Source organism: Scomber scombrus, chromosome 8 (genome assembly GCF_963691925.1).
Source record: "Scomber scombrus chromosome 8, fScoSco1.1, whole genome shotgun sequence".
Classification (NCBI taxonomy): Eukaryota; Metazoa; Chordata; class Actinopteri; order Scombriformes; family Scombridae; genus Scomber; species Scomber scombrus.
In genome coordinates this window covers 23,339,297-23,351,086 of record NC_084977.1, presented here as the reverse complement: position 1 = coordinate 23,351,086, position 11,790 = coordinate 23,339,297, and the positions used below count along the sequence as shown (strand labels likewise).

The 11,790-nt window shown below is 36.9% G+C and overlaps 1 protein-coding gene across 1 annotated transcript in view; it reads left to right on the top strand.

The window, feature by feature from the left end:
- The first annotated feature begins 8,374 nt into the window (after positions 1-8,374).
- fcho1 (FCH and mu domain containing endocytic adaptor 1) overlaps positions 8,375-11,790 on the top strand; it is a 65,526-nt gene continuing 62,110 nt past the window's right edge. The window contains exon 1 of the mRNA XM_062424291.1: positions 8,375-8,456. The gene's annotated coding sequence lies outside the window, so the exon portion shown is untranslated. The remainder of the gene's footprint in view (positions 8,457-11,790) is intronic.

Sequence of the window (11,790 nt, the reverse complement as noted above, 5' to 3'; positions counted from 1 at the left end):
AGTCCAGACCATAGGTCCAGACAGCATGATTCCTCACAAACAGCTGGAAGCACACCAACACACATCTGTGCCAGAGAAACAAGTGACATCACACATTTCACTGAGCACGAGAGAAAGAGAAGTGGTTGTTGGCCATTTACTCAAATTGGTTGGGTGAGCAAAATACCTACAAATCCAGTTTGAAAGATAGAACCATCTGATCAGTAAATTACTTCCAAGTGAAGTTATTTCTTTAACCTGATTGGTCACGGATGATGGTTTTGTATCTTAAACATTTTATTAGATCAAGCTATTATAAAAGCTTCTACATAGACCAACTGGAAAGCTGAGAGTGGATCAGTTCATCCTCTTTTGGTTTCTGAGAAGATAATTTTTCGAATTATTCGGATTTTTCATATTACGTTTATTCAGTTATATTATCTGTATATTTTACTATCCATCGTAAAAATATTAATGCTGTTTCAAAGCTCGCAACACACTGCCAGATATAAAATTCTGGTGTAAAAACACTGACACTTTAAATATCAATTTATATATGTTGATCTAAACGCAATCATGGTTAGATACACTCACCAAGCTTTTTATTAGGAACACCTGTGCAATCTAATGCAATCCAATACAACAGCTCAGCCATAAATTCTACTTTTGTGAAGTTTATACATCTTTAGCTTTTGTTAACATTGTCAGAAAGTTGATAATTCTACTTTATGTTTATTACTGAGGTCATAGGTGCTGGTGGTGTATTGGAGTGAATTATATTGAAAACTGTCTCTCATATTTTGTCCCTCACATATATGTCAATAGGTGTTCCTATAAAAGTGCTTGGTGAAGGTATATTGAGAGTAAAACCACTGAATGGCATAATGTATGCTCCCTCGCACATTGGTAACACCCTCATGTTCCCAGAAGTACTGAGGACATGACCTAAGTCCTGATTTCTGATCCTTTGCAGAAGAGTGTTGTACACTCATGTCCCCTGACACCCAAAAAGTTAACTTTTATCCGGTTTGACAGCATTACTTGCACTAATGGTATTAACTAAACTATTTCGTAACCTTTTTTAGCTTGTGACCCCTTTCAAAAAAGTGATGTCCAGAAGGGACCGCTTGCAACATTTGATACAGTATGTCTAAGAGTTGTTAGCTGTTATAAATTATATAATACAGTGTTTATATATCAATATGTATACTCTTCTAAATATCTCAGATGGTATCACTAAAGTTAATGGTTGAGACTCAAATAAGTAAAATCATCTGATATTGTTAAAAAATACATTTTGGGACCCTTTGGAGGGGCCCAACACCTCATGAACCAAACAATTGAATACTTATGCGCTGATGGATCAATACAAACAACCTTATAATGTCATATATATATATATAACTAGTAAGTTTACTTTTGATATTTTAAATACATATTTTAGTATAAGGACATTTAATTGTAGTTTAGTATCTACATTCATGTATTGCTACAACTTAGAATTAGTAGAACTAAATGAGCTGTTATGTCTCTGTTATTTATTCTTCTGTACAGCACTTTGGTCAACTTTGGTTGTTTTAAAGTGCTTAACAAATAAAGTTGGATTGGATTGGATTGGATGAGTGCTTCTTCCTCTACTGTCAGATTGATGAGGGAGGCAAAAAAAAGAAAAAGAAAAGCAGAGCTGTTACTTTTTTATATCAGAAAATGATCAGAAAATGATCATGATCAGTTGTCAAAGACAAAAGGAAACTTGTATTTTAATGGTCAGCTAAAGCAATGGATTGACCTGAACAAATGTGTTTGAGGTGTTTATCATTTAGTGTATTTTGCAGTGACCTTATAGCAGTGTTTCTTTATATTCTGCATCATATCTGGCCCTGTTTTAATGTTTCAGTATCTTCATGATATTCATGACCCCAGCAATTAAAATAGTCGTTGTGTGGATTTGAATGTAACATTGGTCTTTTTTTAAAAACCATGTAGGTAGCTCCAAATGGATACTTTTGAAATTGTGATTTGTTGCTCTGGGGCTACTTAATTTTAAAAGGATATTATTATTATTATTTTTTTTTTTTTTAAATATGACATTGGTTATATATATTGGTTTCCATCAAATAAGGCAGGATCTGTTATATGTTATTTTCCATATGGCATTTCACATACAGTATAAAATACATTTGGCTTTGCAGCCTTGTTTCCTTTTAATGTTCCCAGTATTACTGAAAGTCTTTTTCATTAGAAGTCAGATAACATCAGACCAGATCCCTCTGTCTATACCAGGCTGATTAATGTGTAGATGTATTTTTATAAATTGGGGCTGGTCTGCACTGTGGGAATTTAGTGGTTGGTTGTGTTGATAGATCATATCATGCCTGAGGTATTTTCCCATCATGTCATGGTCCAATTAGAGGTAAAGCTCTCATTAGTGCACTCATGTCAGGGTGATAATGATAACATAATCTGGTTGAGATGACTGGGCCTACCAAACAGTCAGGTAAACACAGACACTAAGGGAAAAATCCACACAACAATTCCCCAACAATAGCACTGTGAAAGGAGGAAGTGTCATACTCCTGTCACCTTCATCTGGAAACCACTGACATGGAGTCAGCTCATGTCAGACTGGGAAGTTGGGACCTAGGTGGATCGAGCTGAAGTTGAAAGTTTAAAAAGTAGATCAAGTGTGCCCCCTTATGGCTACATGGTGTCTGAGTTTCTTCTGGGGTCATTTCGTCTCAAACCCTTCTAACACCAGACAGTTTGGAGTTTCTGAACTGAGTCTAATTGCAAAACTTTTCACTGGCAAGTTAAAACTGTAGTCCTAATTACAGTTTTTCTATTAAAGCTTTGCAATGCAGGAGCAGTTATCTCTTGCTAAACTACTGCCTCTTCTTTGGCATCCTGCTCTTATCACAGTAAACCCTTTAGTGTGCACAGACACTGCTCTCTAGTTTAGACAGTTTAGAAAAAGTTAACACCATCAGGAGGTGAGCTCTTCTTCTTGTGAATTTATTATATAAAGTTCAAACGTCTACTTTTTGCAGCTTTATTGCTTTAACTTCTGGTTTGTACTCACTGTAATCACTTTCTCTCCCATCATATTTTAGTTACTTTAATACTCAAATCCATTCTGATGATAGTATAAAGGGTGACCATCTTCAGCTCCCATGTCAGCTTTTATAAAGAAGATATTGTGGTTGGCCGATATGAAATGCTAAACTACATATTATCAGGAGCTTGTTATTGTTACAAGGATTTAAAAATAAACTGTCATAACATTTCAATCAAGTCAATTTTAACAACGTTTGCCTCAGTTTGCTGAACAATCTGTACAGCAACATCCTCTGTTCTTAGACCTTCAATTCGAATAAAGAAAAACTCCTTAAATAACCTTTAACAGAGCAATGAAGCAACAGAGGAAGGATCCCTCCCAGGACAGACAGACAAGCAGACAAGATATATATATACATGTGAAGAAACTCACATCGAACCATTCACATACACAGGAGAAGAGACAAGAAAATACATTATTGACAGAGGAGAGACAGAGCAATAAATACACAATTCAGAAAGTGAGAAACATGAGGTGAAGATGAACTTCTGTGAACCAGATCCAGAAGTTTTAAGTTCAGTTTTAATCACTATTTCTAATTAATACTTAGCATAATTATCTTTTCTTTCTTTTTTAATGTCATTATTGTTCATTGCCAGCTGGTCAGTTGTGCATTTGGTGTGTCTCTTATTTTCTTTTCCTCTGTTTTGTATTTATATATATTTAAATTTTCCATTTAATTTTTAAAAATATATATCTTTTCATTATTAAGTTGTTCTCTGCATAAGCCAGCAACTTCTTAACTTCTCTCACATCTGTTGCCTCGTTATTAGTTTTTTATGCTTTTGTGTGCAAATTAAACTAAACTTAACTCATATTTAATATGTGAATTATTTATATTTGTAAATTTAACAAATCTTTAAAAAAGGACACGAACTACTCATCCACACCATTTACAGTTTATTAAGACACTGCATGATATCACTCGGAGTCAAGAATACCTGCATGCTGAGTGTTCAGCTTTATTTGGCTGCTAAACCAAGCATATAATATGTTATTTTAGGTTGTTAATGGAATGGGAAAAAGATGCTCCAGCTTTCTCTCCCTCATTTTGTGCTGATGATTTACAAACATGAGCAGCCGCCTCCCTGTTCACCTCCCCTGCAAACCAACAAGTCCACAGAGAGGCAGCCAGCTAAAGGCAGTAATAACACCAAGAGGAGACACAGAGCTCTTATTACCACAGATGGATCCTGGGGAGATTGAGGGGAAAGTCATCTCATTTGCTAGATCCAAAACTGTGTCTGTGTTTTATTGAGCAGACACAGCAGACGCCATCTTCTGTCTTGGCAGCTTTAATCAGCCAGTTCAAGCAGGAGTTAAGCTGATTTGAAAGGACCTGATGAGAGGCAGAAATGTGGAGACACACAAGAAGAGGAGAGGTGATGGAAAACATGTGGGTGTACATATTGTGTGTCATTCAGAAGATGCATCTTGTTATAGAGGAGATCTGTAACTGCCTTCTTGTAACTGCGTGCAAATGTTTCTGCAAAAGTGAACATACTAATATTGAGATACAAGAAGGAAATAACACAACAATCTTAACCTGTTATTGTCAGAGGATGACGCTGCACTTTGTCAAGTATCTCTTCAGTTTGAGCCCTATTTTCATGTATATAAATTTGTGCTTAATATGCCAAACTGGGAATAATTGAGGAAGACCAGACAGCTATGAAATGACCTAACCAGTGACGGCCCTTCATCTGGTATCTGCAAAAAATGCCTGTCTCAGTTTATTTGTGTGCTGTCAGTGTATTGATATAATAAAAGAGAACATGATCAGAAAGGACCTTTAGAGGGAGACAAATGAGAGCGTATCGGCTAGTGTCTGAAGCACCGGGAACACTCATGCAAGATAAGAATAGGAACGCCAACAGGTGGCACGGACTGATGATACATAATTAAATTCAACAGCTCATTCATTTTATTTGGGAGATTTTACCGAGGATTAAAGGCTCAAAACATTATCCTCCATTTCATTTCTGTTCACAGATGGAAGCAAGGGGACACTGCCAATCAGACTGTTTACAGAAAGACAGGATTTATATGCTCTTGTATGTGATCTTATACTTAACACATGGATAAGAAAGGCTCCATAATCAAAATATTGTTTTGTTTGAGTATTTTATTAATCCATACTCTTACACATCTCTATTATAAAAGATCTTGCCTAAAATAAGATCAAATCTTGCCTTGTGACTTTGTGGTAAAATGTTCTCTTCCTGGCTGTAGCTCTGTGTAAATCTCAGGGTGGAAGTGATGATAATCTCATCTAACCATCTCAGTTACTGCACAGGAAAAGTACACCAACTATCACCTTGTGCCGAGCTACTACTCTGCCTTTGACATTATGTTCTGCTGCACCCTGTATTGATTTTAATATTGCATCACTAAGCATCACATTGAGCATCAACACCTCCAGCAGAGGACTCTCACTCCTCAAGTATTAGATGTATGAGAGCACCAGAAAGTATAACAGCTGTGCTTGTGGCAGAGCAATCGACATCCAACATACCATTCTAAAGAAAACACAGATAACATATATTTCTTATTGAAGATAAAGAAATTCACAAACTTTAAATATCTGTGCAAAAAAAGTGGCTAGTGTGAGTTTTTGTGCAGATATTCTGTACCAAATCTTTATCCAAATCCACAATCTCTGATGAGGAAGTTATATCTTTAAATGATTATGAAAAGAGCCCAAATTCAAGGCATGGTGACATAATTCAGTACTTTATTCACCTGGTCTTTATCTACTTTGGTGCAACATTATTTAATGATGCACATAAGTAAAATAAATTCCACTTTTCTACCTAGTTTTATCATTTGGATCTGCAATTAATGTTCAGCTCTTAATTTCTCCCCTGTTACAAAGTCATTATATGAGCTCTTCAGATGAGAAGCACAGCATGGAGAGTTGCTAACAGCCATGTGAGATCTGCAACAGTAGCCTGATAATCACACTGAACTGTCATTTCCTTTTCATAGCAATATTCAGTATTTAAATCACTACAAACATCCTTGATTTTGACAACTTTTTAGACATCTGAACCCAGCCTACTGCATGAGGGAAGATAGGAGAGATACAGCTCTATATATCATCCCTGGTTGATTGATTTAAAGCAGGCGCAGTACAGATTGAACTGTGCATGCCAAGGCGATGACACCCTGCTTGTTTGCGGGAATCATTTTCCAGTCCTTATACTCTTGAGGATGTGAGTATGAAATAGTGTATGTCTATAAATGGCCACCTATCATCCACAGCAGTCTGTCTTTACTGATAGCCTGTCTGTACTTTACATTTCAGAGTCAAGATTAACTGCATCATATGTTTCAGGCTTCATTGAAGAGCTGATGGAGTGGACCGCTACCTCCTCACTGTCAATCAACAAGTGCCTCACTGCTGCTGACTGCTGTTGTTGTTGTTGCCTCCTTCAGGACTGCAGTCAGCGTCTCAAACATCTCATTGGATTTTGACACAGGGGTTGACATGCAGGTGAATATTTTCCTGTCAATCACCACATGAAATATGTCTTGTGCTGGTATGATAGACAGTGCGGTCTCATTACCCTTCAGACTGCACTCCTATTTGCTGATCTACAGGTCTAAAAAGGTGCTGAATTTGTTTGATTTTTGGGGTACATACTTGTTATTTTAACTGCATGTAAATAACTATATTTCACTGTTTAATTAGGTCCCAATACATTAAAGGTCTTAATTTCTATTGACCTGCAACTCACCAAGTCAGTGCTTGCAAAGAAGTGAATAAAATACTGATTAACTGATTTCTGCCTGTTCACAAATCATCATTTATAGGTTTCTTGATGGCCAGCAAATAATTGTTTTATACAAGAAGAAAAGCATGTTATTTGTCATCTGTCTGTGTCATTACAAACCAGTTCTACAACTGTATATCATAACTTTTAAGGGCAGTGTATAATAGGGACCCTGAAGCTGTGCATGTGTTGACTGAAGGACAAGTCTGTCCCAAAGACACAAAACAATTCAACAAACACACAGTGTTTGGTCTTAAATTACATCTGTTGTTACTACATGCAAAACACACACATGCATGTCTTTCTGTGTTGGTGGTAAATAGCAGGGGTCTATTAAGTGACCTGAGAGGTCTCCAGTAGCTGATACAGTAGCATAGACTTACGGAGGTCAATATGATAGATGAGCATTGATTAAGGAGAAAGATAAAGCTCTGTTTCGACCATGTGGTTTCTTTTATCTTTACTCCTGGATCTGCATTTTTAACCCTAAAACCTCATTGAACTGCTGATCAGCCAGTCAGTACAAACTCATTCTGCATTGTTCAAACATACTTTAATTTAGATTCTTAAAGAGATCTTAAAGTTTCCAAAGATATCATTTACAATACCAGCTGAATTTGTGGGGAATATTTGTACAAGATGATGCACAAGACATTTATAATTTTTCAATTCGATTGAATTTTGCAGCCATAAAATACTTGCAGTCTTGAATTTGAATAAGTGTAAACATTTTTATTCATTTATAAGGCAGTTTGGGGAAACAAGCATGGATAGCATGGATAATTTGTACCGCCTGTCCCTTATTAGACTTTTAAATTGAGGATAAAAAAAGATTCATGATAAAAACAACTAGATAAAACACAGATAAACAGATAAAACATAACAACACAAAACACAACAATATGCATGTGTCTATGTGTGCGTATGTGACTGTATATATACACTTGCATGTAGTATAGGCCTATAATAAAATGTAAAGTCTATTAGTATGGTAGTCATTCAATTATCAAATAGCCTCAGTAAAGAGTTGACATGTTGATACATAATTTGTATGTGAACATGTGGAGGAAAGTGTGGAATAAGATGTTTTTTTCCCCCCAACCCTAAACCTACTTATAAGGGAAAAAGAGGGACGTTGCCAGTTAAGAAGTTATTTTTTAGTGTCTTACTACACCACACTTAATATATTAGTAGTACTCTTGGGGGGGAACGCTACAGTAAAGCAGATTAAACAGACTATCAAGTCACTGAACTTGGCTTACACCTTGTTTTATCTTTTTCGTCAGATGCACAAGTCCTTATTATTGTGGGCGTCACCTTGGAAAACAATTACCCAATAGGCTGCTAGTATACGCTCTTAGACCCACCTTTTGTATGGTTGCTATGCCTACTACACGTTCCTCACTGATTGACGGCCGCAGCAGCCAATCAGCGCCGAGCTGGGCGGGAGTCTGAAAACTGCCTGGTGAATTTCTACTACTATGATCAAACCGCTCAGGGTGCACACAAGTGTCGGACCGTAGCTGCCAGAAGACTGACTGGAGATGGAAAATGTACTATAAACGTTGTCGGAGAAGTCTATACAGGTAATAACTAATTCTTTGTCTCTTTTATCCCCTTGTGTGACATGAATATGACTGTGAAATTGGGCTCGTATTAGCCAGTGCTAGGCTATTAAAAATATCGAGTTGTTGCATGCATGGCTGTGACATTGTTGAATTGAAACTGGTGAGCTCTAGTAGACGCGTTTGTTTGGCAGTGGGTGAAATATAAACGGAGGGAAATGTTGCTATCGTTCAAGGACAAACTTACGAAAGACAAGTAAATGTATAAGCTTAAAATATGATATAAATCATTGTGTTTTTATTGAGGGGTTCAAAATGTGCATCATCTGCCAGGGTGACTCAAGGTTTTAATGGACTCAAATGTTATATTGGTACTTCTGACATAAACTGTTTTAACAGTCTGGCTCCCACTCAGGGATTATTTGTGTTTTCTGATGCTATCTTGGATGCATTTTTGGAGCCTATGCTGATTTCTAGTCTAGTTTAAATAGATATCACTGGTCAAATGATCCTCACATATCTTAAGACAAAGTTATCTTGTGGATATGATGATGCATTGGTCAAAATGAAACATAAACATATAACATATACTGTTTTTAAAGAGCTGTGGCCAAGATATATCCTCCATTGCATATTTTCCAGCTGAAAAAACTGTTTGTAAATCTCAACCACACTGCATATTTTTTATTTCTGTACTGCTCTGCCTTGTTGTTCACATGTATATCTGTGATGAATTGAAATCAGCAGACGGGCTCTATCAGTGACACCAGCTTCACTGGGTGAAGACACTGACCATTCAGCAAGTCCACTAAGTGAATCTGACGAAGCTTTGGCTGCTGCTGCACATCACAACATATTACCATACTTTATGGTGTTTCTAGGTTTAGAGAGAGAGAGAGAGAGAGAGAGAGAGAGAGAGAGAGAGAGAGAGAGAGAGAGAGAGAGAGAGAGAGAGAGAGAGAGAGAGAGAGAGAGAGAGAGAGAGAGAGAGAGAGAGAGAGAGAGAGAGAGAGAGAGAGAGAGAGAGAGAGAGAGAGAGAGAGAGAGAGAGAGAGAGAGAGAGAGAGAGAGAGAGAGAGAGGTCTGTGCCCACAAATGTTAGCTGGTCTGCTCCGGATATCTGATGTGAATGATATGGTAGATATTTCTTTGCATGTGTTATAGACTGCTACTTTAGAAAGAGCATCTGATAAGCATGAATTTGCTCATCCATAATATAATGATTCAGTTTGATTCTGTCTTGAATTGAAATATAGTATCATGACAGTAAAGATTCTACTTGACCTTTACCTGTGATGCTGTTTTTGTTTTATAACTTAAAACACACAATATGTGATCCAAAAGGGTGGCCACACTGCTGAAATTCAAATACTAGTTTGAAGCTTTGTTCTAGTATTAAAAAAACAACAACTTTAAAAGTTGGCGCTGATATCAATCATTTTGTAAACACTGTAATAAAATAGGTCTATATTTTGAGAAAACATTCAAAGTGCACATTTTCAATTATAAATGGGAGTATGCTTGTCTATCACCACAACATCCCTAATATGAAGTGATAATGCATGCCATCTTCCTCTCTCCCCACATTTCCTGTAACTCTCTGCTGTTACGCTATTACATAAACGCCTTTGATAATATGCCAATTCTGTAATCTAGAATATAGAATTGGCTTTTAAAATTAATGTATATTAATTTCTTAATTGGTTAAAATATCATCAATAGGTAATGTTAGAACGATCATTTTGTTGAGTTCAGAGTTTCAGGTTTGGCACTTGCTTCATTGCAAGTCAACCACTGACGGGCTTCACCAAATCACCCAGATTGGAATTCCCCTTTCACTGCCTGACAGATGTTGAGTTTTTCAGTTTGACTTTTGACTTCATTTTCAAACAGCTACAGCATAAGCCACACAGCAGTTTCATCCTTACACTGCAGTATGGCACAATAGCCTGTGTGCTCACTTCACATAGTTTTTTCCTTTCTCTCTCTCCCTCTCTCTTGACAGCAAATGGCTGGAGTTGAGAGTTGAATGTTGATATCAAAGGAGTAAACAACACTCTCCCTGGTGTCTTGACTTCAATAAGAGCTAGGCTTTTTCCCTGATGAATGCTGAGAAAGTGAGTCAGGGTGAGTGGGATGGAGAGAGGCGGCAGTGAGAAGGGAGGAGGAGGAGGGGGGTTTCACTATTTAAAAAAAAAACAACACACACCAGCGTTTGGAGGAACACTCGTCTTTTCTCACCTCTCCTCAGTTTACAGGCACAATCTTGCCAAATCACATTTGTTGCTGGTTGGTTCTTGACAATCAAGTGTTCATTTGATTGGCCAATGGCTGTTTTCTATAACAAGTCTGTTGAGGCTCCTTAGTACCTGCTTTTTACAGTCATGTATTTGCACTATATAGTACACTAAGATTATACTAAGACAAAATATGGAGACCACACATTACATTTTTAAAACTAGGAAGAATACATTTATTTAAATGAAGTATGTATATCCTCAACACTACAGTTATAGTTGTGTTATTTCATAGTAGCTACCTGTTACGTTGCTGATACATTGAGCGTCTGATGCTAGTGAAAGTATTGCTGGATCTGACACTGAATATTAAAGGTTAACATGCCCAGTCAATGAACATTACATGGACTGTGCAAAATGTTCATTTTCATAATCAATTAATCTGCTGACGTAAAAGTCCAAAATATAAAAGTACTCAATTTAATTTCACAGACTATGATTACCAAAACCAGCAAATATTCACATTTAAGAAGCTTTTTTGTTATTTTTTCTTAACTTATACCTTTTTAATGGTTTATCAAAATAGTTGCAGATTCATTTTCTGTTGATCAACTCAAAAATGAATTGACTAATAGTTTCAGCTGTCGTTTTACAGAGGTATACAGGTCACATGGTATGTTGGATGGAGTGTGCTCACTCAAGCCAACTCCTGCAGGCTGAATTCGAAAATTGTCACAAAACCAGAGTTGATGATGAATATTACATATTAACATATTGCTTCCAGCCACAGTCGTACTAATATTTCTGCACCCTGTGACATGTTTACTGTGTGGTAGGCACTGGGGGATAACTGTGTGGGGACTTTTTCAATGTAGAGAAGAGTTGGACAGTCTATATCTTTTCTACCTATCTATCTGTGATAGGTCGATATCGGCCAATAATATTGGCTGACCGATATTGGCTGACCGATATGTCAGTGTGGCTCTATCCATGACATTTAATTGCAAAGGTGTTACAGGCTAAGACAGGCTGGATATCCTATTATGATACGGGGCAATTGCAATGTGATAGATATTTTGTTAGGATCTTAAGAATAATGACATTTTGCTATATTCTTC